This window comes from Oryzias melastigma, linkage group LG4, assembly GCF_002922805.2.
Source record: "Oryzias melastigma strain HK-1 linkage group LG4, ASM292280v2, whole genome shotgun sequence".
Classification (NCBI taxonomy): domain Eukaryota; kingdom Metazoa; phylum Chordata; class Actinopteri; order Beloniformes; family Adrianichthyidae; genus Oryzias; species Oryzias melastigma.
Genome location: NC_050515.1, coordinates 8,877,335 through 8,885,527, shown reverse-complemented (window position 1 = coordinate 8,885,527; position 8,193 = coordinate 8,877,335). Strand labels below are relative to the sequence as shown.

Sequence of the window (8,193 nt, the reverse complement as noted above, 5' to 3'; positions counted from 1 at the left end):
GCAAAATTAGACATTGAAAGAATGAAAATTATTAGCATAATTCAGCTGATGTGAAAAAATAAAAATATACAGTGTAGGAATATTTTATTGTACTTTTAATCGAGCAAGATGTTATGAAACTATAATAAATTCTCCATTTTCTTTTTCTAGTTTTCTAGGACATAGTTCCTGCAGAGCGTCAGTAGTTAAAAAGAAACTGACCTCCACGGGTATGTCTGAATTCCTTCTCTAATCACTATAGTGCATTCGCCATTTTGTAGTGCTCTCCGAATCTACTAATTCCAAAATCGAGTGCACTAGGAATTTCCCAGAAGTCTTTGCCAAAACCTACCGAGCGTCAATGTTCATTTTTTTGTGAAACAAACAAAAAAAAAAGTTTAAGTTTAGTTTTTTAAAAAACCACCTACATTTTCATCATCACAACACAGTGGAGTCACACATAGAAGTCGTAAAATGTGAGTCGTAAAATTGGTGACGTCATATCCAGCGTTAAACAAAATGAAAGTAAAGTATTTTGCTTGGTGACCAAATTGCTTTATAAAATCCAGCCATAGTTTTTTAGTGGGAATTCAGACATAGCTAAAGTTGTGGGCAGGACCTTTGGTGTGGATCAACACTACCCCCCTTCACATCTGTTTACACGGTCTCCTGCTAGCTTATAGCCCCTCACCCCAGGCTCACACTGCATCCAGTCCGTATCCTTTTTGTTGGCCTTTAAATTTTTGCCGTCGCAGGAACTGCGCCAGAGCACTTTTTGTGCAGTTTTAGCTATAAATCATGCTAGCAAGCGTAGAGTGGATCCGGTACATTTTTCAAAATATTTTCGCTCTAATCACTGTTTTCGGCAGTGTTGAAAATATTACGTCATTTTTACAGAATACATGTAACACATAGTACATAAAGAAAAATGAACTGATCATTCCCCCCGCCCCCCATTCCGTTCAAAATAGGAACTACCCGCTGGTCCCAGAAAGCCAAACTCCAATAGATTTCTATAAACAAATAAACAGCTATTACTCAGTCATTCTGTTTGTCAGAATAATCATTCTTGCTCTGGTGTCTCTTTTTAAAACGTTCTTGTTAAACCTAACTTTTATTTTCTTTATGTATTTTTTAAAATCACAAGTTATTCAAGTTATAAACTGGCCAATCAGATGCTTCAATTAAAGCGTGTAGTGCCCGCTGGCCCCAGCTCAAACGTTTGAAGCGTTTGACAGATTATCACTGATTACTAACGTCGCCTGGTCCCAAAATGGCGACATCGGGGGTTATCCGCACCACAGAAAAATGGCGACTGAATTGACTTCATTTCATCAGAACCCGAGGTAAGGCATTCTCTATTGGTGATGTCACAGCCTTGTTTAGTCCATCTCCAATTATGTCAGTGGTGTAAACATAGTCAAATATGTACATTTGACTATTGTGCTCTCTTATCAAAAATCATTGAAAATCTTGTCCACTCCCAATGTCAAGGATAGCACAAGGTTTGAGCCTATATCAGAAAAAAGTAAACACATGCTAACACATTTTATGAAGACGAGTCACACAGAAAACGAAGTGCTGCGAATATAATTCAAAATCACAGCAGAATAAGGGTTTGTTTACTAGTACTTCCTAAATAAATGGCAGTTTATTGCGTGAACAGCAGGACTGCAGCTGTCTGTAGCCAACGTGAGCTAGACTTCTCTGCCTTCTCTAATTTTACTGGTGCAACAAAAATGGTGATTAATGCTACAATACAAGCCTTTTCCAACAACATTTTTGTCATCTGCTCCTGATTCACAACAATTTGAAAGAAATACTCAGAAATGCCATTTTAATCTTCATTTTGTTTATATATGACCTCCATCATGAGAAAAATGCCACAAGAACATGTTAAAAACACACAAAACATGTTTTAAATCAGAGGGGCTTAAAGAAAGCTCCAGTTTTGATCAGTTGCATCTCATAGAAAAGTTAGACCGCATAAAAAAAGTCAACCAAAATATTTGCAGAATACATAAACAGATATCCTGCAAAAAAACGAGATATTGAGCAGAAATGTTGTTTTATGCCTAAAGCGAACCTTGAAAAGTTTTCACTGTTTTATAGCTTCTGAAATGACCAGATTGTCCTTTAGAGCTCCCTTTTAAATGTCTGACGTCTGATGTTTGACCAATGACAATAAGATGTCTTGTCAATCAGGAAAATTACTTCTCAGATTCAATGGATCACGTTGCAGATAGGAAGGGAAAAAGCATTATGTTGACTGAAAAAGGGAAGACAAGCAATTAATGACATCGGAGCTGAGGTTTCATATCTCCAACAATCAAAAATAGATTTCAATGATCAGATCATCCAGCGCCGACCGGCCGGCCAGCCGGCATGCTTCCACCTCCTGAATAATTTCTCTGTTAATACAGAAAGTTAGATTGCCTTAAGCTTATTTGTGATGATCGTACAATCCTCACTCAGCTCCGTGAATGGCGCCTATTACTGTTGGAGCAGAAGCCCTGGAAATGGGCTTTTAATTTAAATTTATTTCAGCAACGTTGATTGCAGCAGAACACAGTGGCACTGCCACCTCATTGATTAGTTTAACCCTTTCTGTGAAGTCTGGCTGTAGATGCATGTGTCCTGAGAGGAATATCAATTTAATCACAGCCTATATGCCCTGACTATGCTGCTCAAAGCATACGCTTACAGTGCGGTGCAATCATTAAAACCAATGCTCATCTTGCTGCCTGTCTTGTGGGGACTGAAAACATCTTCCGAGCTGGGGGATTCTAACAGATGCCGAATGGTTGTTTTGTTTCGCGCACATCAGGTCTTTTCAGCTTGAAGGTGATATCAACTAGCAACCGTATTATGGCTCACTTGGATATTGCCGCTTACAGCTGTGAGTGGCAGATGAGCGAAATTAGATCTCCAGCTGACACTGGCACAAGTAAAAGTGTTTTTCATGCCTCAAATTTTGTTGGTTTCGGTGCGGCTCGGAGGCAGGCTAGTTTGAAAACAAACGCTCATGCCGATACTTTAACCAATTTCATAGGGGTTACATTGAGGTAGCCAGAAACATAATTCGCCAAGGAAGGATGGCGCAATCACACTAGGAAATAATAAAAAAAAGTCTTCTAATTTTTTTCTCTTTTTTTGGCCTTCTGATCATATAAAAGCAAGCTAATAAAGTTTTAAGGCTACACTGGAGTTCCAGTGGAAGATGAGCTTTTTCCAAAACAGTGATGCAAGCCAATCTTCTCTATAATCATCTTTTTAAATGTCAACAGAACTAATGACATAGTGAGCTTCATTAACCTGCACTTGTCTTAATTTTGTCAGATAGTATCATAAAATCCCAGCCTCACTTTTTTACCACATGATGGTGAAATGACAAGTGGAAGAAGACATGAGACCATTCTTTAAATTTTTTTTAGGTATTTTACATTAAGAAAATTTCAATTAATATATATTTTTTGACTTGATATGTTTTTTTAAAGCATAAATCTGATTAAAAAAGACACAAACTTTTTTGATTTGTAATTAAATAAAAAATAGCAAGTGAATGTGAGGGTTTGGGCCTTTTTGCTTGTTTAATTATGGAGCCGCAAGCGATAATTCCGAGCACCTTTGAACTACTCACAGACTGATGAGCAGCAGGTGGGAACTGGAACGTGCAGGACACTGTGGGACCAGAATAACAAAGAGGAACTGGGGTGAGATGTGCTACTATTATTTTCATTAAACAAACACAGACATTTAAAGCAACTTAAGATCGAATTAAAAAGGGAACATGCAGCACCAAGGTAGAATATAACTGTTTAAAATGTACTTTTCATGCCTGCGGTTCCAGGTTGGTGCTTCAGTGGATGGAGCGGGAGTTTCTTTAATCTGCTCTTTGACCAGAGAATCCAGGTAGCAACATTTGTTTGTGGAGCTTTCCTTGAAGTAGAATGATAAAAAGTCAAACATTCTGTTTTTCCTTATTAGTTTGCATATTTTTTTAACTGAAAAATACATTGTATATTTGTAGTTCATTGAAACTGCAAGGGTCTTTATGTGTAAAGACACATCAGTTTTCTACAAGGTCGATATTTGGTATTTTTGCATCGTAGCACCTAATGTAATCCTCGCATTTTGTAAATGACAAAGGGTAATTTTTTAACAAAACTTGTAAGTAAAATTTGCAATAAAGTTTATGTAGAGTTACTGTTTTCTACTTGGTAGTTGTGATTAAATATTAAAATAAGTTGCTTCAAAATATATCCAAATGAGATGTCATGATGCAGCTGTTTCATGGGATCTTTTGAAAATATGCAAAAACAATGAATGAATGAAGCTCTATTTAGAATCAACACAGGTTAACAATTTAATGAAATGCTTGTAATGAGAAGCTCATATACTTGCCAAGTCACGAGGTATACACAATAGTGGTAACATAAGGAAAAAAGAGAGAAAAAAAAATGAAACAATGATAAAATATGATATTGGGAATTACAGGTTTAAAGGTGCATGTAATATTTGGTACAAAAAAATGAATAAAATAAAAAGTACTGAGGGTTGTAATGGAATGAGGGTCGTAATGACTTTTATTAAAGCAAAAAACAATAATATAATTACAAAAATATAAATAGAAAAATTCCAGAAGCAAAAATGTAATTAAAATATGAATAAATAAAAGGAAAATATTTGGAAAACAAGTAATTTCCAGAAATCAAAATGAAATGTTAAAAAATGAAACTAAATAAGCAGAAAAAGGAGGTACTCTGGGACATCACTGATTGGATAATGATGTTTGTTCACCTTTTTAGCCAGAAGTTATTTGGCATGAAGTGACTTATACCCAAAAACATGAATGTTTGTGGTGACTTAAACAGTAGTTAGAGCAAAAATGAAACTTCTTCTCACATTTCTGTGTTTACTTTGCAGTTTTGCAAATTTTACTATTTTTAATTTGTTAATTAGCAATACCTGGTTGAAAGGTTAGATAAGCACCTGGATTCTGGATGGAGGAGGAAAGGAAAACTCAGGCTGTTTATTATGTATTTTTTATTTTATTCATGGCACCAGTCACCTTTTCTATGGTCAGCCAAGTTTCTCAACTCGTACAAAGTCAAACTATTATGTTCTCCCTCTGATTTATTTTTGTAAATAAGAATGAACATCAGAAAACACTGAAATGGACTGCAGTGTATTTCTAAGACAGAAGTAGGTCAGACTTCAGACTGAACTTGAATCGTCTCCTCAGGAGGCTTCAAGAGGAACGTCACCTCAACAAGTAGCTAACCCACAGCAGAAGTTCAAATCTTGACTACAGTTTGACCAAAACATTCGTTTTTCTTTTCATCTTCTTCAAACCTTATACATCATCTTACAACTATAGGGATGTTCTTTGATATTTCATTTACTGGTTTCTTATTTCATTTTATTTATTTTTTTTTTGCATTTTTTTAACATTTCTGAAAACATATATTTTTTCCCCTCCAAAATATGTTTTTTTTTTAGCTCCTTTTTATTTTAAATGTATTTTTTTATGGAATTATGTTTTTGTTTCTGGAATTTAACTTTGATTTCTAACATTTATTTTAATTTATTTATATTTTATTTGCTTTTTTGCGTTAAGTGATGTGTTATTTGAACTTTAGGGCCACCGTTAAAAAAATAAATAAATAAATAAATAAACAGTCATGATATCAACATGTGTCATCCAGATAGACGTGTCAATTTTAGCGTGCCACATGTGATGTGCAGCGCCTTGAGCTGCACTCTCTGCAGTCATTTCCTGTTGTCTAAGTTCAAAGTGTTTGTCACCCGGCATCAGTCACACTGCTGGTTCCCCTCTTGTTGCTCAGGGACCTCGCAGCAGCAGCATGAAATGTTGTTTTCCCCTTAACAGTACACTGGGTCACTTGGTCGATGGTGGCAGGAGGTCACGGCAGACCGTGGTGCCCACTGTCACCAGTCCGTGATGGAATACTCCCAGGATTCACAGCTACACGGAGTGTTCCTGGAGGAAGGAGCACACTGAGAAATGAGTCAAAAGCAAAGTAACAGGTGATTCTGCAAAGCAAAAATGGCAGTTGATGAAATTTCTGAACTTCTTGCCTGGATAATAAGCAAAGGACCGTAGTTATGGTGGACAAAATGCATTCTGGACTTAAAAAAGGTCCACTTGATTAAAACAACACCGAGATTAGGCAGGACTTCTGTACATATTTGCCCAGAGGCATTAATCAACAGTAGGCACGCCACACTGAATAATAAGCGAGGTGATTATACAGCAACACAATACTGCTCTTGTTCATGATTCTAGGCATGAACTGGTTTATAAGCCACTTGTTGGTTGCATATGATATAAAAACACCAAATGCGAAGCACAATAGCAAATCAGTAAGAAGTGTTCTTTTTGCTCAAATTTCCCCCTTATCCCACGACGTACGATACCTACAGATTGAGAAACACAATTTCAAAAACGTTCTAGTTATGCGATGAATAATTTTCCTTTCTTCATAGAGTTTACCTGAAATAAATCAGGTATATATTCTGAAAGTTTTCCACAGATTAAAAACTTACATATTCATTAAGTCTCGATCTGACCACACACCTCATTCTATCTTTAAGCACCAGTTCACAGTGAAAGCAGCACACAGTGAATAAGCAGCAGGATTCAAATCAATTTGCTGTAATTGTAAAGCACAACGCTTTAACAACATCCCAAACCAGCTAAACTGAGAAAAGTATTGACTCTTCACGTCTATATAATCTGCACTGATTTGTAATGTGACACCCCTTGGTGTAAGATGCTGACTGACAATGGACATGATAATAAAAATGTATCATTTTAGCACGTCTTGTAATTAACCTCATGAATATATATTGGTTTGGTGAGTTTCATCTTAGATTTACACCTTTAGATCTAATCAACACCTCCACATGCCTCTCAGAATTATCAAACCGCTGCTCAGAAAAAGAAAACGCTGACTTATACAAGTGTCACTATCTTAGCAGTTGAGATCTTAGAAAGGATGATCAGGAAGTAGCTTCATAGGTGACGGGATGCTAGCTGATCACTGAGAAAGAGTTTGGTTTTGTCTGAATTCCCATTATATAGTGCACTATATAATGTATTCGCCATTTTCTAGTGTTGTCCAAATCCACTAATTCCAAAATCGAGTTCACTCAAAATTTCCCAGAAGTCTAGCGTGCATCGATGCTCCCTAGATTAGCAAATATAGACCACAATGCATTGTGGTCGAACAATTTCGACCAAAAAAACGTGTTTAAATGTAATATTTGAATAAACCAACCACATTTTCACCATCAGAACACAGTGGAGTCGTAAATAAAACGTCGCGAAATGTTCCTATTTATTCGATTTTCACTTCGATGTCATTTCCGGTGTTTAGAAAAAAACGAAAGAAAAGTAGTGAGCATCGTGCCTGAATTACCTTTAAAATCCAGGGCACTATATTATTTTTTTTATTAGTTTAGAGGTTTAGAGATTCGGACACAACCTTAGTGTTACTGTGGGGGTGGAGCAGACTCTTCCTGGAGGGGCGGTTCTCACTCTGTGACATCAGCACGTGAGGACCCGCTCGTTTTCGTGGGTATGGGAGGGGCTTCTGTTGAGAGCGCAGGTTTTTAGAGGATTACTCAGAAATAAGTGAACAAATCAAAATACCGCTTTTGGGTTGTTTAAAGTAATGGATGAATGGTATAATTCACTTAAAATATAAAAAAGTAGCTTTTTCATTGTATGACCCCTTAAAATAAAAAAAAATAAAAAAACAATTGTGTTAGAATAACTTGCTAAAACTGTGTGGGAGCTTCACAACTCCACATGAAAGTTTTACAAGACATCTTAGATGTTTAAACATATCCATGAAATCATTAAAAGTTCAGATATTTAGTCACCTGATGAAGAAATGATGAAACAATCCTCTGTTTTGTCAAACATGGCCGTTTATAGGCAAACTTAACTTTCCTTTTAACAGTAAAGTTACTTTCTGCACCACAATTGAGCTTTTACAGAAAGACTTACTGATGATAAACTGTAGACACTTCAGTAGGAAGAAGACGGTTTGATTACAAGGCATGAGTCAAAACCCCAGTTTTACTAACCACTACTAACTAATAGTATTGTCTTACTCTGGGATCAGTAGGAATGTAGCGTGTTTTTATGCTTCAAATCTCCTTTTAAATGACATGATATTCTAT

At 36.3% G+C, this 8,193-nt stretch overlaps 1 long non-coding RNA gene across 2 annotated transcripts in view; it reads left to right on the top strand.

Moving 5' to 3' along the window:
- The first annotated feature begins 2,736 nt into the window (after nt 1-2,736).
- Nucleotides 2,737-8,193, top strand: part of LOC112150758 — a 30,356-nt gene continuing 24,899 nt past the window's right edge. The window contains exons 1-3 of one of the 2 annotated variants that reach the window (XR_004947734.1): nt 2,737-3,692; nt 3,830-3,891; nt 5,873-6,030. This is a non-coding gene — a long non-coding RNA (uncharacterized LOC112150758). The remainder of the gene's footprint in view (nt 3,693-3,829; nt 3,892-5,872; nt 6,031-8,193) is intronic. The other variant, XR_002920009.2, reaches the window with a different exon arrangement.